The 26,043-nt window shown below is 39.5% G+C and overlaps 1 long non-coding RNA gene across 1 annotated transcript in view; it reads left to right on the top strand.

Moving 5' to 3' along the window:
- Window positions 1-23,695, top strand: part of LOC103787448 (uncharacterized) — a 265,763-nt gene extending 242,068 nt beyond the window's left edge. Inside the window, exon 7 of the long non-coding RNA XR_004732653.3 lies at window positions 18,188-23,695. This is a non-coding gene — a long non-coding RNA (uncharacterized LOC103787448). The remainder of the gene's footprint in view (window positions 1-18,187) is intronic.
- Window positions 23,696-26,043: the final 2,348 nt, after the last annotated feature.

Genomic DNA, 26,043 nt, shown 5'->3' with positions numbered 1-26,043 from the left:
TGATCCCAATGAGAGGTCAAACCAAAGCCTGGGAAATACTTAACGGAGGGAAAGTGGAACATCCCACTTCTCATTCAGAGAAAGCTGTATTAGGTCAGAGAGCAAGGTCTTCGAAATCACACAGCTTGTTAAGACAGACTCTGCGATTTACCACCTATGGGACCATGGGTCAGTTCATAACGTTTTAAAAACTCAACTTTTTCCATCTGTAGAATGGAAATGATAAGAATATTTTCTTGGTAGGTTTTTCTGTAATGGTTAAATGAGATCATGTCTGTAAATAGACTTCCTGACGTTGGGTCCATGATGGTGCCAGTTATCCGTGGTTGTGACGGTGATGGCGGTAGCTGAAGCAGGGTGTATTTGGAAGGGAAAAGGGCTGGTTTTTTACTGTTAATTTTCACTGATGTTGTCTTCATCTTTCCATTTAAATATGTGTAATAATTCACTCTAACTAAAAAAAAAAACAAAAACAATAAACGTTTGAGACCCTTTAGACATAAGTACATTCCCAAATGCCATTCTGTATATCAAAACTGCAACCCATATATCTGTTTTTGGCAAGATCTGTGGGAGTTAATTCCATAATGTTGATTTAAAAGCTTTGATGACATGGCCCAAATATCTCCAATCTCTTCTTAATAAGGTTAGGCACTATATTTAAACCCTTACTGAATTCATTGATATTTTTTGCTTGTCAGGATAAGGCATTCTTGATGTTTTCTGCCTGTAAGTACACAGGAAATGTTGGTTTTCATTTCTGGGACTGCTAACTCCAGGAATGTGGAGCTCTGTCTCTGGCTTATTGGATGAACTATAATCAGATAGCCTTCCAGGGACTTACAGAAGCAGGGATGGTGTGTACTCACTGCCAGGTGTATGTGTGATGGCAGTGTGCCAGCAGGGATCTTCCCATCAGCTCAGCTGTCTGATTCCCCCATCCCTATTAGGGGTGTCAGTGGCCTTGCTTTCACCATCATCCCCCCAACACACACACCCATCCAGGCACCACTAGGAAGAGCCGCAGTGACCACCAGCCAGGCTGTGCAGAGCTAGCAACTGCAGCATTATTCCGGCTACGTCATTCTCCCTGAAATCACTTGAACTGAAACCGTAGTGACGGGAAGAAGAAATTCAAGACGTAGCCAGGTTTGAGGAAATAAACCAAAAACGGGGAAGAGGATAAACATTTTAGAGGATTCAATCTCATGCCTTCCTGAGCAAGGAAGTGGCAAACTTCTTAATGAGCACATGCTATCAACATTCTCTTTAAATCTGACACCCTGACTCAACACGATGCAGGGCATTTGGCATGGGCTGTACTTCCTGTCACCATTTATTTTGGAGTTCTAAGATGTCTCTGACTAAAAAAATAACTGAAAGCCTATTTCTCTGCTGTCATAAATCAAATTACCCCACCCATCTCAGCAGAACTTGGGCCCGATCCGGGAGATGCATACAAAACAGAGAGAGATGAATGGCTTTTCAGAAGGGAAGCGATCTGCTGCAACAGCAACAGGAGTGAGGACACACATTTTCAATTCGCAGAGCCTGGGGATGGCCTTTGAGTCTATATGACAGACTCATTTCCCATTTCAACCTTCTTTGAGAGTCTGGTCAGAAGATCTGCCTGCCAGTGGAATAAAAATAAGACATCCCGATTGCTTTGCCAGTGCCCACAGACACTCTTCTTGTGGATCACTGAGATCCAAAGCCCACTGAAGGAAGAGGGCAACCTTATGTGCATTTTGGATGCCTTCATTGACCCAGCAGAATGGTGAGCTTTGAGTGTCTTGAGGGATGAAAGCATAGCACTCCGGAGAGTTCTGGTATGGGGGCAGAACTCCATGAAAGCATGGTGATTGACTCATCACACCTGCTCAAAGTCCATTGTAAACTTCACTTCTGCACGTTTCTTATTTATCCATCAGCTGCTGTTACTATTAACGCACATCTTTGAAGACTGATAAATTTTCCTCAACTTTGTTACTGCACATTTTTCACAAAGCCACCAGCACATCCCCCGGGCTTTTGTGACACCCCATATTTATACTGCTTCTCACACAGTTGTGTTGCTTATCTGTACCACCTTATAAACTATGAACTCCTTGTGAGGGGAGAGAAAGGATTTGGTCTTCTTATCATTGTTACCCCCAGTGCCTAGGGTAGTTGACAGCATTTCAGAAGTGTCCAATAAATACTCCTTTACATAAAGTCCACACCCAAAGTTAAGGCATTTCTGAAGCATTTCAAATGACAGTGATCAATTCTAAGACTTCAGGAAAAGAGAGGAGTTTTTTTTCCCTTCCATGATGAATCAGAATTAGATTGTGCAATTTGCATGAGACAAACATCACTTTAATGCTTACCTTCACTTTCTATTATGTACTGTTCTCCTTCATGCTAATTTTGCTGTCAGAGGTCCAGGGGGAGACTGAAACACTTTAATTATGTCTCCTTTGCAAACATTTAACACAGAAGCAAGATTTTAAGAGCATATGCTTTTATTCAGTTGCTTTTTCTGTTGCTTTTTTTTTTTTTAAGTGGCTACCATTTCCTCATTAAAAGTTAAGCAGAGCACTTCGGTCTTATGGTACAAGAAAGCTTCCTTTAACATTCTGCAAATATTTGTTGAGTTCCTATTGTTCTATTACTGCAGACACTGTGCCAGGAGCTAATGAGACAAATGAAAAAACAAAGTTGCTGTTCTCATTGAGCTTAAATCCTAGTGAAGGGGACATAAGCACTAAGCAAATAAGAAAATTTCAGGACATGGTAAATATTCTAAAGAAAATAAAAGAGGGGTGTGATGGAGAGGCTGCATTGGACCACTCTAGAATGGACAATCATGGAAAGGCAGTGTAAGGAGGTGACATTTAATCTGAGAACTGACTTAGCCGCAGAAGTTGGTCCCTAGACCTGAGGGAAGAGCATTCCAGGCAAAGGATATGGCTGGCATGAGTCCCAGCTGGGAACAAGCCTGGCTTGTCATAACAGCATCTTCTTCTGCTGTGGGAATCTGCTGGCCTGCAGGCTGCAGTGAGGTAACCCTTATGGAGCTGACTCCCAGGTCTGTACTGCCAAGTCTAGCTCTTCGTATTTTTGCAGGAAATCCTGGCTCCATCAAAGACCCCGTGACAAGGGCAATTAAACATAGTCACCCAGCCAAGCTATTAAGCATCTATGTTTTGGTAGGCATTAGGCATAAACCAAACTTATTATCCCCCCAAGATCATCAATAAACTTTGCATGTTTTCTGTTCTGGCTACCCTGATGCTGGAATTACCATCTTCTTCATTTCTGATGTGTTTTTGCTTGCACACGCACACAGGTTTAGAAGGGCATGATTTGGGGGAGGATTCTGTTAAATTTCTTACTTGTGGTTCATGATTTATGCAATAGAGAGATAAAGAGGTCCCTGGCCTGTCCCCTACCCTGGCACACATGCACACACACGTTCTACATTTGCATATTAAGTTAAACCCCTTATGCCCAATCAGTCCAACCAGAAGATTTTCTCGTAAGTGAATTTCCATGGGAAGCAGTGGCCAGTCTGCGGCCCCACAGGTAAACAGTTGATGTGCGCCCTCTTCCCTCTCCCTCCCTGAGCCCCATGGGACTTGTTCTCTCTGAGCTTGAGGGGCCTGCCCCACAGAGCAAGGCATCCTGTGCAGGCTGGGCCATTCCTCAAGGAAACGTAGATCTACTAGAGTTGAGCATTATTAAAAGGTCAAGTTTTTGCTTCTCAACCTAAGCATCCCCAATAAAGGCCAGTAGAGGGCTTTTGTTTTAAATTTTTGTTTGAACTAGAGAGTTTATTAATGCTTACAAGACGCAAGGGACTATTGGTAGTGCTTTCCCATGTTTCCTCATGCAATTCTTGCAGTCCTCCTAGAGGCAGGGATTGCCGTTGCTTTGTATAAAAGGAGACTGAAGCTCAGGGAGGGTGTGCGAAAGTGCGTCTGCCACACAGCTGATGACTGTGTTGGGCTGGGATTTGAACTGAAATCTAACACTGAAGTCCACTTCTTCTTCCTTCAGGATGTGCCACAAGCTTCCTAAAAATCCTTGTCTGGGCTGTGTGTGTGCTTCCACAGAGGCATGGAGTACGGTTTAGTTCTTGGTTGGGGGAATTTCCTTTACTCTGAAGTTTCTGTAATTTGATTCCCTAAGAGGTTTATTGACTCCATGAAAATTAAACGATAGGAAAAGAGAGTCAGTGAGAAATAGGGGGGTGAAGGCAGAGAGGGGCAAGGAAGAAGAAGAAAGAAGAAAAGGAAAGCAAACATGTATGTAGGTCCTGCTGTGTCCTAGATACTGTGCTTGCCTCTTCTCTTACATGCCATCCTCTTAAAACTCCCCATTCCTGAACCTTTAACTCCTAATGTTACACTAATGACCCAGCAATTTAAGAACTGTTAGTTCATGGAAAGTCGCAGATACCAATTTGAAACAAACAGCAACTCAACGATGTTTTTATTTTGTAATGCCAGAGATTAAAATTCCTGGGAAAACAAGCATGCTGCTCTTGGGCACCTCCCTGTGGCCATCTGCAAAAGCACATCCAGGAATTCGGGACTTTGAAGCAACTATTAAAATATGGAGGGCCTACTCAGTGAAATAAGCCAGGATAAGGATAAATTTGGAGTGGTTCTACTTATATGTAAAAACTAAAAGTTTCAAACTCAGAAGCAGAGAATAGGGTGGTGATTGCCAGGAGCTGGAGGGAGGGGGAAGTGGAGAGATGTTACTCAGTGGGCAAAATGTTTCCGTTGTGCAAGATAAAAAAGTTCTAGCAACCTGCCGTATGACATGATGCCTATGAAAAACAATCCAGCATTGCACACTTCAACATTTGTTAAGAAGGTACATTAGGGTTGTTATCTCAAAAAAATAAAAGAAGATGACAGCAAACAAAAGCCCAGAAAGAGACACAAGGAAACTTCTGAAGGTGATGGACATAACCACCTTGACTGTAGCATCATAGAGTTTGATATGTCAAACTTATGAAATTGTCAAATTGTATACATTAAACATGTGCAGTCCTACTGTACATCAACTGTACCTCAATAAAGTGAATTAACAGTTCTATTGTCTGGCAAAAGCCAGCTCAAATAACAAAACAAAACAAAACAAAACAAAAATGCGTTGTTGATCTGCTCAGCAGAGCAATAAACCCTGGTTTTGTTTTCCTTATCCCTCAGTTCTGCTTTCTGTCACATTAGGAATGTAAATAGATAATGAAAACCTATTTCTTAAATATTAATGTCTGTCCGCAGAGTGTTTTCCAGCAGAAGTATCTGGGGAGAGGCTTTGGAATCATGAAGAGTCTGAATTAAAATACTGCTTCACTTGAAAACAGTTCCACCCTCTACCCATTGCCCAGCTCCAAAGCTGCTTCCACATTTTTAGGTTTTGCTTATACCAACATTTCAATCTTGGTACCAATTTCTATCTTAGTCTGTTTGTGCTTCTATAACAGAACACCTAAGACCTGGTAATTTATAAAACACAGAAATTTATTTCTCACAGTTCTGGAAACTAGAAAGTCCAAGATCAAGGTCCTGGCAGGGTTGATGTTTTGTGAAGGCTGCTCTCTGCTTCCAAGATGGTGCCTTGAATGCTATATCTTTTGGAGGGGAGGAATGCTGTGTTTTCACATGTGAAAAGTGAGAATGCAAAAAAGCCAAATGCTGCCTGAAGTCTCTTTTGTAAGGATCTTAATTCGTTCAAGAGAGAGGATCCATCATGGCCCAATCACATCTTCAAGGCCTCACCTCTTAATACCATCAATTGGCCATTAAATTTCAATACTCGAATTTTGGAGGGGACGCATGCAGTCCTTAGTAATCCTAAGCAGTCTTGTGTCTGAGCTCAGTGCCTTTGCTCACATGGTTCCCTTGGCCCATATTTTTTTTTCTCTGTACTCTGCCCTGACCCTCTTATCCCATGTCCAGCTGGACAGCATCCAGGGTTCAGCCAGTGTTTCCTCACCCATGAAGCCTTGCCAGGCATTTCCTGACAGACCTCTCATCATTCTCGGCAGCGTCCCTACATTTATGGTAAAGTCTGCAGCACTTTACTACTCTGAATTTCCACATATCTGTCTTCCCCTCCAAAAGTGCAGAAACTGTACTGCATGCACCTCTATCTTAACACCTCGCGAAGTGACTGCATCATAATATGTGCTCAGTAAATGTTGACTACAAAGTGAATCATTTAATCTAAATCCTTTAGGGTATGTTGGTGTCAGTGTCTTGTAGCCTGAACATCTGGTTATTGGGAAAGTTTGAGTCAAATTATAGGTGTAAATCAACATCACTAGGCATCATAGGGATAACCAAGGTAAAAATAATAAGGTAAATTACTAATATTGGAGTTAAACGATTTATAAATTAATAGCAAGTTAAACAATTTATAAATAAAAAGCAAGTAACTAAAAATCATGATTATATCAAGACAATACTTTTATTTGTAAGGCATTGCTGCCCTAAATGGAAAGAATTCAAACCCTATCTGTGAATATGTGCATAGGAGCAGTGTTCCGACATTATTGAATGTTGTTAGGTAGCTGGAATTATTGGTAGGGTCATTCTATTTGCATTAAAATTTTATGAAACTTTTTTCTAATGGTTATAATGAAATCCTACCCCAAATCAATCAAGACAGTATCTCTAGGGAATCAGAATTGGAATGGAGAGTTATTTGCCTGTGAAATGGAGGAAAGGTCTTGTATTTTTAAATAATTGAAGTTCATTAAGGTAAGTCTCCATTAGCATGCTACTATAAAGTTCACCCAAACTAGGATTCTCCTGAATGAATCAGGACATATGCTCACCCTAGCTGTGAACCATATTTTAGGGTTCATGCTTTAGGTGCATAATTAAGAATAGACCAAGAACAATTAGTTGTTTCCTGTATCAAATGATATAGAGCCAATGAGTGATTCCACTCTTTCTTGGAATCCTTAGAAATTTTGTGCCAAAAGAATCTGCTGTCTTGGTGGTCTCAAAAGAACAGGAATGAGAGTTTGGAAATGGGTAGAAAACTGACAGCTAAAAAAAAAAATTTAATACTCAGATACTGGAGATGAAATATGTTCATATATTGTTTCTCTCCAGAGAAGTGGTTACCCAAACATCTGATATCAGAGGCAAAAATAAATAGTAGAGTGTTACGAGATCATTCTAACATCACTTCTTATTCTGTATTTGTGATAGTCCTTCTGTATTAGTCTGTTCTCATGCTGCTAATAAAGACATACTCAAGACTGGGTAATTTATTTTTAAAAAAAAAGAGGTTTAATGAACTCATAGTTCCATATGGCTGGGAAGGCCTCAGAATCATGGCAGAAGGTGGAAGGCAAGGCTTATACATGGCAGCAGGCAAGAGAAGTGCCAACAGGAAAAATGCTAGATGCTTGTAAAACCATCAGATCTTGTGACAACTTACAATCACAAGAACAGTATCAGGGAGACTGTGCCCACGATTGAGTTATTTTCACCTGGCCCTGCCCTTCACACTTGGGGATTATTACAATTCAAGGCAAGATTTGGGTGGGGACATAGAACCAAACAGTGTCACCTTTCCTTTTAAAACTGCTCAGTATTATCACCCTTCCTAGTCTCCTAAACTTTTAGGCCTTTTCCATTGAAAAACCCAAAGCAGACTAAAAAGAGCTTAGCACATTAATGCTGACTAAAATAAAAAATATTAGAGAGGTGAGTCAAAGAGGAAAGGTAGCTGTGGATGTTGAAGAGAGGTAAGGGTGAGCTTTTCTGAATTTAAATCGCATAACCCAAAATGTCTGAGACATAGCATTCTCATCTAATATCCTATTAGGAAGGGTGTTGCAGGAATTAAAGAAGATAAAGAACTCCAAAGATCCTTAGAGGTGTACCTGGTTCATGGTTAACTTGCTAACTTGTGGTACTGTACCTGTTAGCCTGCACTTAACAGTGGGCCGGAGGACTCACTCAGGATCCCCCTCTCTCTGCAGGAGGGAGCTTTTCTCTTTCTTTCACCTACTAAGCCTCTGTTCTCAACCTTATTCCCTGTGTGTCCATGCCCTTGGTTTCCTTGGCATGGTACATTAAACCTTGAGTATTAATCCAGAAGAACAACACCACTTCAATAGGACACTTAGATACCTGGTAAAACCATATTTGTGAGTGTGTCCATGAGGATGTTTCCAGAAAAGATCAGGATTTGCTTTGGTGAACTGAGTAAAGCGGATGGTTCTCCCCAGTAAATGTGGGCATCATTCAAATCATTGAGGGTCTGCATAGAACAAGAAGGTGGAGAAAGGGCTAGCTTATTCTCTGTGCTTAAGCTGTGACATCCACATTCTCCTGCCCTTGGACATCCACGCTCCTGGTTCTCAGGCTTTAGAATGCAGACCTAGACTTAAACTACCACTCTCTGATTCCCAGGCCTTTGGATGTGGGCAGAATTATACCACTGGCTTCTCTTGTTCTTCAGCTTGCAGACAGAAGATTGTAGGAATTCTTGGCTTTCGTGATCAGGTGATCTAATTCCTATAACAAATCTCCCTTTATATATCTGTCTTGGTCTGTCTGGGCTCCTCTAATGAAATGTCATAGATTGGGTAGATTATAAATAACAGACATTTATTTCTCACTTTTCTGGAGGCTGGAAAGTCCAAGGTCAAGGCACTGGCAGATTGGTGTCTGATGAGGGCCTGTTTTGTCAGAGACAGCACCTTCTTGCTGTGTCCTCACATAGTGGAAGGGGCAGGGCTGCTGCCTGGGGCTATTTTATAAGGGTACTGATCTACTCATCCCATTCATAAGGACTGCCCTCATGACCTAATCACTCCGCAAAGGTAGTATCTCCTAATACCTTCACATGTGATCAGGATTTTATACATGAATTTGGGGAATACGATTATTCACACCATAGCTATAAATACACACACACACACACACACACACACACACACACACATAAGAATTCTCAGAGGTTCTCTAAGAATCCTAACAGACCATCATAGCAATCTAACTAACTGTTCATCATAGCAATCTGTATAAATAATTATCCTGCATCCTATGTGACAGAATGCAATGGAGTATCTCTTCACATATTTAATTTAGTTTAATTTTCTTCAACTTTTAAGTTCAGAGGTATATGTGTGGGGTGCGCAGGTTTGTTACCTCGGTAAACATATGCCATGGGGGTTTGCTGCCCAGGTCATCTCATCACCTAGGTGTTAAGTCCAGCGTCCATTAGCTGTTCTTCCTGAGGCTCTCCCACCCGCCAGGCTCTCTCTGCAACAGAACCCAGTGTTGTTTCTCCCCCCATGTGTCCATGTGTTCTCATCATTCAGCTCCCACTTACAAGTGAGAACATGTGGTGCTTGGTTTTCTGTTCCTGCATTAGTTTGCTGAGGATGATGACTTCCAACTCCATCCATGTCCCTCCGTAGGACATTATCTCATTCCTTTGTATAGCTGCATAGTATTCCATGGTGTATATGTACCACAGTTTCTTTCTTTCTTTTTTTTTCTTTTTTTTCTTGAGATGGAATTTCACTCTGTCACCCAGGCTACAGAACAGTGTTGTGATTTCTCAGCTCACTGTAGCCTCTGCCTCCTGGGTTCAAATGATTCTCCTGCCTCAGCCTCCTGAGTAGTTGGGACTACAGGCTCATGCCACCATGCCCACCTAATTTTAATATTTTTAGTAGAGACAGGGTTTCTACATGTTAGCCAGGCTGATCTTGAACTCCTGACCTCAAGTGATCCACCCACTTTGGCCTCCCAAAGTGCTGGGATTCCAGGTATGAGCTACCATGCCCAGCCATGTACCACATTTTCTTTATCAAGTCTATCATCTATGGGCATTTAGGTTGATTTCACCTTCATCTCTCTTAAATTCTCTTAATTCTTTTTCTTAATTTTATCCTTCTCTGCTGTCATCAGATAATAATAGGTCAGATCTCTCTTTTCATTTATCAGCCTTATCAGCAGTACCTAATATAATGTTTAAACCAATTATTCAATATTATATTCATTTATTGTAGTTTTCATTTTTATTTCTGGAAATTCTATTTGGTCATTTTTCAAATCTTCTGGTCATTATTGCATAGTGCCTCAATCTTTACTCATGCTTTTTATTTTTGAATTTATGTGTTTATTTATTTTAAACATTTTTGTTTTAAAGTCATTTTCTGATGATTCTATTATTTCAAGTCCTTTTTACCTCAGTCCCCAAAGGGGACTGTTTCCTCTGCTTTTGTTGTTTTGAATTGTGAGTTTATCATCAATTAGTTCTTCATAGTTGGAAACTTGTTTGACCTGGGAAGATGTAGTATCACTCTGTACTGAACATTGTGCCTGCCATTTGAAAACACAAAGGGTAGTAAAAATGATGGACCTTGCTATTACCAGCTTGGAGTTTCTTGAACTGAGCAGGAATTGCAAATTGATTCCTTCCTAAACTTGTAAGAGGCTAGGACTATAGTTACATGTCTGTGGGAGAGCTTTTTCTACACCACAAATTAGTCATAGATGAAAAGTTTATTTATCATCTCTTTATGCCTATATATAGGGTGTTTTTTTTCTATTTAACACATCTACTGAAGGTTATAACCTCCTCATGAAGACCCAATCACATATTTCCTGTTCCTTTCTGTCTGTTAAAATCCCATTTTCTTGTTTACCATGTTGCCAACATGCTTATAGTTCTGTGCTGTTAGCTCAAACTCGTTATTCTAGTTTCCAGTTCCTCTTCATTTTGGCCACTGGACATTCCTATTCTTCCTGCAGGTTTGCAATAAAAATTATTTTTGTTATATCTGGTATAATTTCTAGGTGTTTTATACTGGGAATATATTTGGGCTATCTGATTTACCATACTACCAGAAAATAGGAGTGATAATTTATCATTAAGACTACATTTTGATCAAATAGCTAAGGTTGTTTAACCCAGGTTAAGAAATAGTTTAAAAATGAGATTCGAAGAGTAAAAAATGTTTTATTTATACTTATGTTGCTGATGGAAAATACCTTTAGGTTTTATTTTGCTTTTTGAGGAAAATAAACACAAAACACACTTATAAATACTCTCATGGAGAAGCAATTTCTTCATTCTTCTGGCTTGACATTCAAAGTATTTCTATGTCATGGCACGTTCTTGACGTTTATTATTAATTTTTCTCCTTCTGTCACTCTACTCATCCAATTTATCCTAAATCCCATTGGTTTTATCTTTAAAACGGGACTAGAATTTGGACTTTTAACTTCCCACTGCCAACACCATAATCCAAGTCACCATCATCATCAGTCTGGACTTCTGAATCTTCTAAGTTACCTCTCTGTCTCTACTTTTGTCCTCTATTGCCTATTCTCCGTATAGCCAATGTAAGATAGATCGCAGCCCTAAACTAAGTCCTTTGGTAAGTTCCCAAAACATTTAGAATAAAATGCAAAGCCCTTTTCTTGGTCTACATCATCAAGCTTTTGGTTCCTCTTCACCACATTTTCCATGTCTCCTCTTCACTTTACTTTAGACCCCATGCCTTCCTAGTGTTAACCAAATCTGCCAAGCATGCACTTGGCTGAGATCCTTGGCACTTGCTGTTCTCATAATTAGGCACCTCTCTCATGCATAGTCCACGCAGTGTCATGATTAGGAGCCTAGGTCCTCAATCTGAAATCTCTGCTCGAACCAGGGCTCCACAGCTTGTTTCTTTGGCAAGCCATTTAATCTCTCTGTGCTTCAACGTCTCAGTCTCCAAAGTAAAGGACAAAACAGTCACTTTCCTCATAAGACAGTGATATTAAATGAAGTAGTAGCTATAAAGAACTTAGCACAGGATCTAGCTCCTTACATGTTTAGAGTTGTCAGATTTGGCTTGTTTTTAGGAGGCAAAATAATTGTTGGATTAATTTTCTCCTACACTCTGAATGATATGATTCTAAGATTTCCAAAAGTTGTTACATGTGTCTACCACATTATTGCATATGAACAAAGAATTTACAAAATCATATATTGTCACCTAGCAACATTGCAGTAATAGAGATCAGAACAGAGAACCCGTTCTGTTATTCAAAACATTAAATTCTATATGGATTTAAGATAACATTTCCATACCAGGGCAATGCTAATAATAAAATTTGATTCATACAGAAGGAAAGAGTTAATGAACCTAAAGACATGCATTAATTTACCAGACCTATGCTGTGCTTCAGAAACCAATTATAACCTATTTTGATGTCTTGTAGACATGGCCCAGGTGTTCACATCAAATCAATAATCAGAAAATGCAGTTTAGGCCCCATCAGCATTTCCCAGCGGAGCTCCACTAGTACCATCTTCCAGGAAAAAAAGCTGCCTCCCATCTTTATAGCTGTAAAGTCTTCTTGAAATATGTCTGAGTGAATGCAGTCAATGGCCTCTCTAGCAAATAAATAGCTAAACAGAAAAGTATTCTGTGGATGGCATGCCATCTCAGGACTATGGATCAACCTTATTAAAATATCAGCTGTAAAACATTTGCTATGCAGCTTGACAGAAAGAGCAGGAGTGAATAATAATTGTTTAATTTGTTGTGGATGGCTATAAAAAACATCTCTCTAGGGCATCAGGATCCTGAAGAGTTTTTGAATAAAACTGTCTAGCCTCTGGGAGTCCAGCAAACATATTATAGAGGTCTAGTGAAATTTAAACATTAAAAAGCTCTTTCTGACTCCTCAGCGCCCAACTCAATCCATTCTCAGAGAGCCTAATTATTAACATCGTATGTGAAGAAATGGAAAGAATGCACCAAGATTACCAAAAGGCAATTATCTCTTTACACAGAAAAAGAAAATGCATCTGTGGCACCTATAAAGCTTACTGAGAGAATGTACTAACGTACCAAATGTCGAGAGGGCAGAATCGAGTTGAAAACACATCCTTTGAATAAATGAACAGCATGTAGTTGAGTGGGAGAGCGTGGTGAATGAATAGTGCACTTAAAACTGGAAATGAATTGGCCAATTAGCAGGAAGATTACCATTTGCCAGATTTAGGTGTATTTGAAGAACAGATTACTGCAGCCTCATTTGCAGGAGGTACTATTTCCAGGGGAATGAATACTTGAATGTGCAGTGGTTCGATGACTGAACATTGTTATGAAAGAAGAGAAGAGGCTGGGCGTGGTGGCTCAAGCCTGTACTCCCAGCACTTTGGGAGGCCGAGACGGGTGGATCACGAGGTTGAGAGATCGAGACCAACCTGGTCAACAAGGTGAAACCCCGTCTCTACTAAAATTAGCTGGGCATGGTGGTGCGTGCCTGTAATCTCAGCTACTCGAGAGGCTGAGGCAGGAGAATTGCCTGAACCCAGGAGGCAGAGATTGCGGTGAGCCGAGATCACGCCATTGCACTCCAGCCTGGGTAACAAGAGCGAAACTCCGTCTCAAAAAAAAAGAGAAGAGAATAGTGGTAACTAATGAATGAGATCCATGATATTTTAGAGGTTATTACTCAAGCCAAAGAAAAATTGGACTTTTGATATGAAGCTGATTTTGAGTCTTCATCTGAGCCAAGGATATGTAGAGACAGAATTGGTGATTGTCTGCATGGTAAAAATTGAACGAGCACAGGAAAGATCCTTATTCCAAAGAACTCTTAAACATAGTGACTGACATTTTCACTCCATCTTCACTGAGATGAAGTGAAGATGGAGTCACTCAGTGAAGATGGAGTGAAAATGTCAGTCGAGATTCCTTGAAGTTTCCATGTGTTCTCATAGCAAAGAGTGTACTCATCTTGAGAGCATGGACAACTGTCTACCAGTCTTGCATGCCTTACAGTGAATTAGTTCAGCTATATTTAATAACTTCTAGTGCCTAAAATAAGGTAAGCTGAGGTAGCAGAGGATTTCATGAGGGCTAAATGAGGCACAAGAGATAATTGTCGATCATAAGAAACATTAAAAACGAGCTAGTCTAGGTGGACTTCCATGACGGGAACTTAAGTCCACTAGATCAAAGCGTGCGGTGGGAAGACACACTGTGAAGATACACGGAGAGAGACCTGAGGGAACTGGGAAGAAGAATGTGGCATTGAGATGGATGCATGGGTTTCAAAAATAAATTGCAATGACTTACAACTTGTTCTATGGTTATCTTTACAGATAGAGTATGAGATGTAAAAGCCAGGCAAAGGGGGATGATACCAATCTTTTAGGCAACTCCCTTCCCTGATTTTACCCTTAATATTAGAGTGTAGTGCTAAGTTTACTTAGAAGACACACAAAATGCCACAGCTGACTGGTAGATTCCAAATGAGGTATAAGTCTCTTGATTTCCAGGATTCTTTTCCTAAGACTGTTCATGAAAGTTACCATGGTCCCTCCTCTCATCCCCACCAGCATTTTACATAAGCCATTTCCCTGATGATCATTCTTGGTTATGTGACTCTCTGCCAAGCCACTGTAATCATCTGAGAAAATAACATCAAAATCTAAAAAAACAATATTCATGGAACCTGAAAATTCCCCTGAGTTCTCAAGATTTCTCTTTCACTCACTGGGGACACTTTTAGTTTTCCTTACTCTGTAGCCCACCAAGTACCCAGGGCACCTAACCACCAATGGGAAAGACAGTCCAGTCTAATCAGACACTCAACCTAATCACATTCCCAGGCAGCCTTGGAGCCATCAACATGCCCTGCAAGGTCAGGGTCATGTCTTTTAAACAACAGCAAGTAAGGCTCAAAGCCCTCATGTACTTGCAGTGTGCATTCTGCTTAAAAGCTTTCAGAAGGAGTGCCCGCAAAGCTAGGCAACACAGGAACTGTTGTTTTAAACAGTCAGATTAGTTCTTCAAAGAGCACCAAACAGTGTTCTTCTAAAGAGCTGCATTCCTATAAGAAATTTCTCCATTTAGAAATTCCTTACAGCCTTTACTCCTTCTCTTACTTACTTTTTCACTTCCTACTCTTTCGTATGAATTCCACAAGTATTTATGCAGAGTATCCTGTGCTAGGCATTGGAAAAGGAGTGTCATTGTGGAGACAAATGAGTATAGTTTCTGCTTTGTGGGAGTTCGCCATCTATGCAGAAAATTAAGGCATGTAGAGAGGGAATTACGCTAAAGCAAGAAAGGAATTCGAGGTAGGAACTGGAATTAGCTTCCTACCTCACTTACTTCAGAGAGAGTCAGAGAAGCTGCATTGAAGTGAGGTTCGGTGTAAATCTCAGAGACATCTGGCTAGCTTAGAATTCTTGTTTTATCTGCTCTGTCTATCCTCTTCCCCACACTGTTACTGGACATCTTTTAGGGTGTGTGCATGGCTCATACTTGCTTCTAAGTGTTTAGTAGCATTTATTGTATTCACATTGTTGTGCATCAGATCTCTAAATACAGATATTTAATGACTAATGTGATTTAATGATACATATTACTATGTATTACATATTTTATTATGATGTATGTTATAACATGAGGATATTGAGGCCAAGAGTGGCTACTAAGTGTTAACTGCGATTCAAACTCACAGCACCAGTGTTCTCTCCTTCTGAAGAGATTGGTTATCAACTCTTTTCAGTGGAAAAGTGAAAAAGAAATTGTTGGTAAAATGGAACAGCTTGGGAAATTTAGTATTTCCTACATTCTAATTTGACTCAAACTCCAGGGAAGGACTGGTAGGAAATGTCCCCTCCTGAGGGGAAATGAGTTTTGCCAGGACTCATGACTCCACAGGACCAGTCTGCCCTGGTTGGGAGTGCATGCAGGCATGATGGCGGTCTCCGGCGGTCCTCTCCCACTGCTTGCTAGCCCTGCTGCACCCCTTCCAGTTGCCCGCTGTGCTTTCTCTGGATGGGGAAGCTGCAGTTCACTGCATTACCAAACTCTTCTGTACAGTTTCATATTTTAGGCCAGCAATATCCGAGTTCTATCTGAATTAGAACCTCACGCTGACCTTGAGACTGCCATGGTTTTGTGGGGCTGCCTACTTCATAGGGGTCCAGTTCCCCTCCAGTTGCTCATCAGCTGAAGCTCTCAGGTTCAGCAGAGCAAATGGAATCCAGCCTCAGATCCCATAACTAAAGAATGACTTCAAATTCGTACTCTTACACATAGGGGGCCAGTATAACTGAGGAAGAAACAACCACTGAAAGATTCTAGTTCACTTACAACCAACCCCAGGAAAGTGCTGAGCTCTCTCGTGGATATCGCTTGCTGTGGCTTTATTTATTCCAGTTGTCAGAGGAGGGCTTTGGTTTGCCTTTTTTCTTTTTCATTTATATTTGAAAGATCTCCCTTTTGTAGAGTGCCAATGATTTGCTAAATACGTTTTTAAAGATAATTTGATTTTGTGATTTTAGAAGACAATACATAGTAATTAATTGGAAAAAAACCTGAAAAATGCCAAAGCAGAACAACAGCAAAGTGGCAACTGTTAAATATCTGTGTTCAAAGATCTATTGCACAACAGTGTGAATACACTTCACGTTACTGAACTGTACACTTAAAAATTAAGATGGTGCATTTTGTTTTTTTTTAATTTAAAATGTTTAAAAATGCATTCTCCACTACGCTGTTCTTTCAGAAAACAGCTATATTCCATAAGTTTTAAATACCAATTTTGCTCCTAAGGGACAGATTATTTATTTCCTAAAGAAGATCTGCTAGGTAGAAAACAGAAGATCAACACAAGTACTTGAGAAGGGAAAAATGAACGTCTCATTTCTACATGCAATTATGTGGGTACTTTTCCATTAATGATCACCAACTGTGTGATGCCAAAGATTTGCACCATCACAACCCATCTCATTAAAATTATTCAATTTTGAAAATCGTGTTTTTATAAATGTACATGTAAATGAAATGGATTTGAAGAACTGCTACAGCCCTTTACACATGTTCAGCATCTATTTCTCTGCCTCAAGAGCTCGCTTATGAATCACACAGTGAATAAATTTACAGGGAGATGCCAGCCTTGTAAGTTTCCCCCAGAATTATTTCTTTCCCAGCGTCTCAGAAGACATTCCATCAGTGGTAACACTTGCATAATTTCCCCATCCAACATTCATTTATTTTAAAATGTAATCCCCAAAATACATCATCATCAGAATATCCTTCTTCAGTGAAGTACAGCAAGAAATATTTCTTTCTGTATTTCATTATGAAAACAGAACCTATAAGATTCTACAATTTATGACAAAATAGCATAGCAACCTTTCTAATATTTGTACTTAATCCTGATACATTTCTTCAAATACTTGGTAATACTGGTGCAAAGCACCAGTATGTCCTACCCAATAAACACATTTTAGTTTGTCACATATTAGTTTGTACAGCTGTTTTTATTATAGTATGAAAAACAATGGCATATTGTTTCCTGAATGGCATGTGACTTAAAAAAAAAAAAGTATTGTATTAGTCCGTTATCATGCTGCTGATAAAGACATACCCAAGATTGGGTAATTTATAAAGGAAAGAGATTTAATTGACTCACAGTTCAGCATGGCTTGGAAAGCCTCAGGAAACTTACAATCAGTGCAGAAGGGGAAGCAAACACGTCCTTCTTCACATGGCAGCAGTAAGGAGAAATGCTGAGCTAAAGAGGGAAATGCCCCTTACAAACCTGTCAGATCTCGTGAGATCTCACTCATTATCATGAGAACAGCATGAAGGCAACCTCCTCCTTGATTACCAAGTCCCTCCCATAACACATAGGGATTATGGGAACTACAATTCAAGATGAGATTTGGGTGGGGACACAGCAAAATCATATCAAACACAAGGTAAGTTGTATTAGCTCACTCATTTGATTGAGAACATATGCTATTTGTCTTTCTGTGCACAGCTTATTTCGCTTAACATAAAAACTAAAAATAGAACTAAAAATATACTTAGATTTAGGTTTTGATTATTTCTTTTTCTATTTTATTAATATGTACATATTTATGGGGTATAGGTGATGTTTTGATACATGTATATGCAATGTGTAATGAATAACAGTCAAATCAGGATAATTAGAAAAGCCATCACTTCAAACATTTATCATTACTTTTATGAACATTTCATATCTTTTCTTCTAGCTGTTTTGAAATAAATTATTGTTAGCTATAGTTACCCTACTGTACTATTGAACATTAGAACTTATTCCTCCTATCTAACTGTATATTTAATTTCTATTAATCTTTATTCCCTCTCCTTCACCCTTCACAGGCGCTGGTAACCACCACTCTACTCTCTACCTCCATAAGGTAAGTTGTATTAGCTCACTCATTTGATTGAGAACATATGTTATTTGTCTTTCTGTGCACGGCTTATTTCACCTAACATAATGACTTCCCGTTCCATCCATGTTGCCACAAACGATGGGATTTCATTCTTTTTTAAGGCTGAATATATTCTATTATGTATATGTTCCACATTTTCCTTATCCATTCATCCACTGGTGGACACTTAGGTTAATTCCATATCTTGGCTGTTTTGAATAGCACTGCAGTAAACAAGGTGGTATGTGGGTAGGGGGTGTACAGGTATCCCTTTGGTAAACTTTTTTTGGGAAAAATATCCAGCATTGGAATTGCCGGATCATATGGTAGTTCTATTTTTAGTTTTTTGAGAAAACTCCATACTGTTTTTAATAATGACTGTACTGTCTACATTCCCACCAACAGTGGATAAGAGTTTGTCTTCTCTCTGTATCCTTGCCAGCATTTGTTACTTTTTGTCTTTTTGGTAATAGCCATTTTTACTGGGGTAAAGTGTCTCATTGTGATTTTGATTTGCACTTTTCTGATGACTAGTGATGTTGAGCTTTTTAAAATACTTCTGTTGGCCATTTGTACGACATAAGGCTGGGTTTATTAAGTCAGAAACTTCAAAAACAGATGCTAAGTATGTACAAACATGCTTAGTATACTTTAATGATGTTCTGCATTGCATAAGGCAGGACTTTAACCATCATCGAGAAAGATGTAAAAGTTTGTCATCATGTCTTGGTTTAGACAAAGTTTTTAAATGTCTTGCTAATGATGGTAGTTTTATATTTAATTGGCTAATATGAAAGCTATAATAAACACCTGGAAAAAGTTTCATGGTTCGTGTTTTAGGTAATAATGAGCAAAATTTGTCATTAATAATATTTTGAATGGTTTTCTTGAATCACTGTTTTTACTTATGTGACTAAAAGAAAGAGCCAAACCAGGAGTCCTGTTTGCCATTTGCTTGCTATTTGTTTATACTAACATTACCAGCCTTACATGTAACCCATGTTTTCTTTGTAGGCGTCTTTTCAATTCATTTTTCATTTTGGGAATATTAGCTTACATAAAACCAGATGTTGCAATCCACATATTTAATTAAGCATGCATAAGTCACAAAATATTGCCAAACGCTGGAAATAAGTAACGTAGTGAAGGTGTCTCTGTCAATTTTCCATGGTGCTGAATTTCTACTTTTCCCTCATTTATGAGAAGAGACAATGATCATCTGATATATAGCACAAATTAGGGTGCAAGTATTATTGCACATTAAATATTAATAAACCTTAGTTTATTTTCACGTATTTTGACAGATTTTTATCTTCAGAACAGTTTTAGATTTACTGAAAAATTGAGAAAACACAAGAGAGTTCTCAGACGTCCCTTATCTAGTTTCCCCATTATTAATCTTGTTCATTACATGTGGTATATCGGTTAATGAAAACAATATGGGTTTATTGTTATGAATGAACTTAATTTATTTAAAAAATTTTAAACTATAACTAAATAGAAATATAAGTTCTAATATTCTCTGCCTGTGCCCTCATGATGTTCTTGTATATAGCAAATGTAATGCATGAAAATTACAACCCCAGAATGCACTGTTGCTAGGACCCTTTCTGATTCTTCAATTATTCCCTTGGCACAACATCCCCAGTCTCTCACCTCCTTCACCATCTCCTCGCCTCCTCCCTGGTCTTCTCCAGTGTTTTTTGAAATTTTCCATCTCTGTTTGAATTCAGAAAGGTGTTGGGTTGCAGACAGGTGGAGATGAGAACAGGACCATGAAACTCAGGTAATTTCCAAAGAAACCTACATGGGATAGAGAACACCTGTCTGCATATTTTATGGTTCCTCTGAGCCTGGTTCATGAGTCAGAGAACATTTGTTAGGGAGGTGCAGATGGTATCTAATTCGTGAGCCAATCCTGGGTAGTGTGCCGTAAGTAAAAGCATGGTGGGTTATTCTCAGCCTGGCTCCATCTGTTTTATAATTATTGTCACTTCTTCCAAGATTCTGGCATTGAGTTGTCAGTCTTCGTTTGTAACTAGCTTTGCTTTGGCTTTGTGGACATCTCAGCAAGGGGTTTGGAAAGGCTGCTTTAAGGCTGTTAGCCAGGCGCCATTTAGAACCAGAAGTCTCTTTAGCTTCCTATGGAAATTCCCCAAATAGCTCTAGTTGGGCATTGAGAAAGCCTAATGAGATAGAGGGGCTGGCTAGCTGACAATAAGAGTCTGCCAAATTAAACGTGTTATTAGAAATAAAACAGATTCTGAGAAGCCAGAAAGGTACTGCACAAATAACATGCTTTGCTCACTATGGAAAAGGTAAGTTTGTTTAGCTTTCTTCCACAAGGGGAAGTGCACCTCATAGTAAACGTTGAGAATCTCAGTAAGAAGGAGTGGGTGGGGCTTCTTGTAGATTTCGGTGCATTCTGGGTGAATCCAATGAGAGTTTAAGGCAGTGGGGGCCGGTTCTGGATTGGATTTGGTCTAGAAGTAAAAACAACTTGTTGATGGGTCATCTTCATATTTATCTGGAGGCAAGAGGTTGAGAACAAGTTGGCATTGATAAAGAAATAGCAGGAACATACATTGCATGGTGCATTATGAAGCTATGATTCAAGGCAAGAATATATACATTCCATGACGTTTTCAGCTCAAATAGCAATGAAGATTTTTACTTTAAGAAACAAACAAGTAAACAAGCAGTAACCAATACATAAGTTGGAAGAGGGGGCTGTTTAGTCATTTGTGGTTGTAGAGTGGACTTATCTCTGGCTCATTTACTCATGATCCTGGAATGGCTTCTTCTGAGCGTGGTTTGTCTTTTGGGAGTATTTTTACATTCTGTTGGGACCATCGCAGCTTGACTGCCAGCACCATTTTTTACTTTCTCACATATTATCTTTTTATTCTATGCAACATGTCTATGGCTGTAGGTATTTTATCATTGCGTATTCCAGATATGGAAATGAATCAAAGGAGAGGCTCAACAACCTGTTGTCATGTTGTTAACCCCTGAACTACTAGAGCCTGGAGAAGGGGAAGGAGAGAGCTTTTCTGTTGTTCTCCCAGGTATGCCAGATGTCTGGGATTTTGGCCCAATGCAGTTTGTGATAAATTCTAAACTGATCATGGGTTACTATTTGAGTCATCATAGAATTGTCTGAAGTGGCAAGTGCTAAAAAGCTAGGCCAGAAAAGGAAGACGATATGTTAGACTCCAGTGACTATTTATCATCATGTTGTTGCCTGATGGCCTTGGATAAGCTACACCTTAGATTCAAACTGGAACTTGGAGAGCAAGCTTCAAGAGATCTAGACACAGTGGCTAAGCAAATGGGGTTGTATTTTAATAGCAAAAGTCCTTCTGCCTGAGAGCATAGGTAAGATGCTCTCCCTACTATGTCATATTCTGGGCTATAAGACAATCACCTGGTGATCTGAGACACAGGTAGGAAGCTGTAAGGAAGAAAGCTAGACTTGCTCCTTTGTGACTGAAGGCAGTTATCTTGAGGTTGGAAACACGTATGTGGGCAGTGTAACACCATGCCTGATGTGGATGCATATGCTTCTACTCTGCTTCTATTTCCAAATCCAAAACTCATTCTGTTGAATTTTCAAGTAGCTGCTGGCTCATTTCTGTTATAAACTTGGCCATGCGTCTCTCAGTGGAAAGGCAGATAACTACATCTTTGTTCTTTCACAGTCTTATTAATAGATCCTATATATATGTGAATTTGGATAGGAGGAAAATATATTTGTTCAACTTTTGCAACCTAATGTTTTCTTTTTTTAGATAGAGTTTTGCTCTTGGCGTCCAGGCTGGAGTGCAATGGCGCCATCTCGGCTCACTGTTAGCTCCTCCTGCTGGGTTCAAGTGATTCTCCTGCCTGAGCCTCCTGAGTAGCTGGGATTACAGACACCCGCCACCATACCCAGCTAATTTTTGTATTTTCAGTAAAGATGAGGTTTCACCACATTGGCCAGGCTGGCCTCAAACTCCTGACCTCAGGTGATCCACCCACCTCAGCCTCCCGAAATGTTGGGATTACAGGCGTAAGTCACTGGGCCCAGCCACAACTTGACATTTTCTTGGTGAAGACAAAGTAAAGCACGGGGACAGCTGCTATGTAAATTTTAAAAAACCATCAAAATGCTTGTTTCAGTTATGGTAGTGGTTTCATAACTATATGTGTTTGCCAAAATTCATAGAACTACATGCCGAAATGAGTGAATTTATGATAGGTAAATTAGACCTCAAAAAACCTAGCTTTGGAAAGCTGCATGTTAGAGGGCAAAATTGAGTAATAATTCTGATGGCCACTGGAGATCTGACAGCTTTGCCCTTCATGTCGTCTCACTCCCTAGGCTGAGATGGGTGCCACAGAGCAGGAGTGCCTGGGGGGCAGGATTCTTTCTGCAAGCCCAGGGTGGAGTTGCTGGTGATGCTGCAACCTACAAATGAACTTGCACTGTGGTTGAGCATTCCTGAAGTCACTTTAATAAGACAGGCCCTTTCCATAAAGGAAGATGAGGGCCCCGCAATGCATAGAGAGAGGAACAAGGAATAGAAATTTAAAAGAACTGGAGGCTGGGCACGGAGGCTCACACCTACAATCCCAGCACTTTGGGAGGCCAAAGCAGGAGGAGCCCTTGAGCCCAGAAGTTTGAGACCAGCCTGGGCAGCATAGTGAGACCTGTCTCTACAAAAATTAGCCAGGCGTGGTGGTGCATGCCTATAGTCCCAGCTACTCAGGGAACTGAGGCAGGAAAATCAACTAAGCCTGGGAAATCAGTGATTACCACTGCACTACAGCATGTGTGTCAGAGTGAGGCTCTGTCTCAAAAACAACAACAAGATTAAAGAAAAAGAAAGCACTAGAGCCTGGAACAGTCATTTCAGCTGCAGGACACATGGAGGGGCAGGAGATGATGGTGCGAGGGTGATGATGGAGGAGTGGGAGGCAATGGTGGGGACAGGAGGAGACACCTCAAGGGAGGCTAACATATGTCCCTGGAAACATCCCCAGCTAAACAAACCATTAAGCAACAAGAGCATCACAACTTCATTATTTATCATTGTTCTGGAAATTCTCCTCATTGCAATGAGAAGACAAACATATAAAAGGATAAACTTGGCCAGGCACGGTGGCTCACACCTGTAATCCCAGCACTTTGGGAGGCCAATGCGGGCGGATCACCTGAGGCTGGGAGTTCGAGACTAACCTGACCAGCATGGAAGAAACCCTGTCTCTACTAGAAATACAAAATTAGTCGGGCATGATGATGCATGCCTGTAATCCCAGCTATTCAGCAGGCTGAGGCAGGAGAATCACTTGAACCCAGGAGGTGGAGGTTGTGGTGAGCCGAGATTGTACCATTGCACTCTAACCTGGGCAACAAGAGCAAAACTCTGTCTCAAAAGAAAAAAGAAAAAGCTCTTTGGAGAAGGCAATTATTATGAACCACAAATAACAATATTGTTAACGCAGAACTTCCAAAGGAATCTACTAAAAAGGTATAAAAACTTAAAATTGAATAGTTGGCAATTACAAATAAATGTACAAAAAATTTTCCTAGTATAATACTTACCAGATAAAAGATAAAAAGAAAGGGGTATCATTTACAAGGGCAATACCATGCATAAGCTAGACAAGAGTAAATTGAACAAGAAATATGCTGTACCAGCATTAAAAAGAAGAGGAGGAAGAGGAGAGAGAGAGATAGAGAGAGAGAGAGAGAGAGAGAGAGAGGGGAAGAGAGAGAAGGAGAAAGGGAGAGATAGAAAGAAATAGATTATGCTCCTGCATGGGAGCATCCAGTATTTGAAAGATAAGAATTCTTTTGAAATTAATTTATATATGCTAATCAAATTTTCAAAGGGATTCTAGAATTAATTTGTAAATTTAAATGGGCAAAAATAAGAAGAAACCATCAGGGAAAGAGAATGATGAAAGAGAACTTATGCTAGCAGATGTATAGACATATTTAAAATCTATGGTGAGGAAAATAATGGGTTTCTCGGCCAGGCACGGTGGCTCAAGCCTGTAATTCCAGCACTTTGGGAGGCCAAGGCGGGTGGATCACGAGGTCGAGAGATCAAGACCATCCTGGTCAACATGGTGAAACCCCCGTCTCTACTAAAAAAAAAAAAAATACAAAAAATTAGCTGGGCATGGTGGCACATGCCTGTAGTCCCAGCTACTCAGGAGGCTGAGGCAGGAGAATTGCCTGAACCCAGGAGGCGGAGGTTGCCGTGAGCCAAGATCACGCCATTGCACTCCAGCCTGGGTAACAAGAGCAAAACTCCATCTCAAAAATAAAATAAAATAAAATAAAAATAATAATAATATAATAATAATAATGGGTTTCTCTCACCAGACCAGACAAACAAAGAAACCAAAAAAAAAAAAAAAAAACCCTGGAAATAGACCGAAACGTACAAAAGTAGACTTCAGGTCGGTGGCCTAAGGATGAGTGACTAAATAAACAGATCTTGATCAATAGTTATTTTTAAAATACAGATTCGTATTTTACATCAATTTACCACAATACATTTCCAAAAACTACAGAGTCAATTATGAAAAGTTAAATAAATATAAAAGAACTATTCAGAAATTTAAATGAATATTTTCATAAACTTCAGCTGAGAAAGCCAAAGGCAAAAACTGTAAATAAGTGATTGAAAGATTTAGATAGATACAAATTTGAAACTTCACTTTAGTAAAAGTGCAATAAAGAAAATTAAGAGGTAAAATAATACTTGGAACACATTTACAATATTCGGTTTAAAAAGATTAATATAGACAGTCTCACAAATCAAAAAAGAGAAGGTGAATGCCCCAGTGGAAAAATAAGCAAGTCACAGTCATTTCACATGGATTGAATCCAAAAGATCGACAAAATGCAAAAATGTCCACTTTCACCTATAATTACAGAAATAGAAACTAAAACCGTAATGAAATCTGATTTTCACCAGACAAGTTTGGAAAGTAGCAACTGTAAGTAGGCTCTGGTCACCTTAATTTTCATGAAAGATTTTGCTGTGACCCCGGAGAAGGAGGTCTGAGAACAGCAGCATTTGGGGCTGCTCTGTCCATTAAGGAAGTCACTGGCCACCTGTGATCACTGAGCATTTGAAATGTGGCTAGTTCAAATTGAGTTTGGCTGTAAGCATAACATACGTTCCAGGTTTTGAAGACTTAAAAAAGATAAGATTGTAAAATACCTAATTGAAGTATTTCATATGGATGGCATGTTGCAAGACAATATTTTGGTTGTGCAGTTGACCTTTGAACAGGGGTTAGGGGCTCTGACAACCACATAGTTGAAAATCCTCATATAACTTTTGACTCTCCCAAAATTTCATTACTAATAGTTTACTGCTACCTTTTAGAAGCCTTACCAATAACATAAACAGTCGATTAACACAATTTTGTATGTTACATGTATTATGTACTGTATTCTTGCAGTAAAATAAATTAGAGAAAAAAAAATGTTATTAAGAAAATCTTGTGAAAATATATTTGCTATTTATTAGTCAATAGATTCTTATCCATTTTCCTATATATAGACAATAAATTTACTATTGTAAGTAATGAAATGTCCATGTGTGGCATTAAACATTGGTGTAAACTAATCAAATCAATGAGCTTCTCCCATTTTCCAGACATTAAGTATTCAGTCTGGGAGAACCTAGTAAGGGACATGGATGAATCTGGAAAACATCATCCTCAGCAAACTGACACAAGAACAGAAAATGAAACACCGCATATTCTCACTCATAGGTGGGTGATGAAAAATGAGAA

This window comes from Callithrix jacchus, chromosome 13 (genome assembly GCF_049354715.1).
Source record: "Callithrix jacchus isolate 240 chromosome 13, calJac240_pri, whole genome shotgun sequence".
Taxonomy (NCBI): domain Eukaryota; kingdom Metazoa; phylum Chordata; class Mammalia; order Primates; family Cebidae; genus Callithrix; species Callithrix jacchus.
This window is presented reverse-complemented; position numbering and strand designations above follow the sequence as displayed.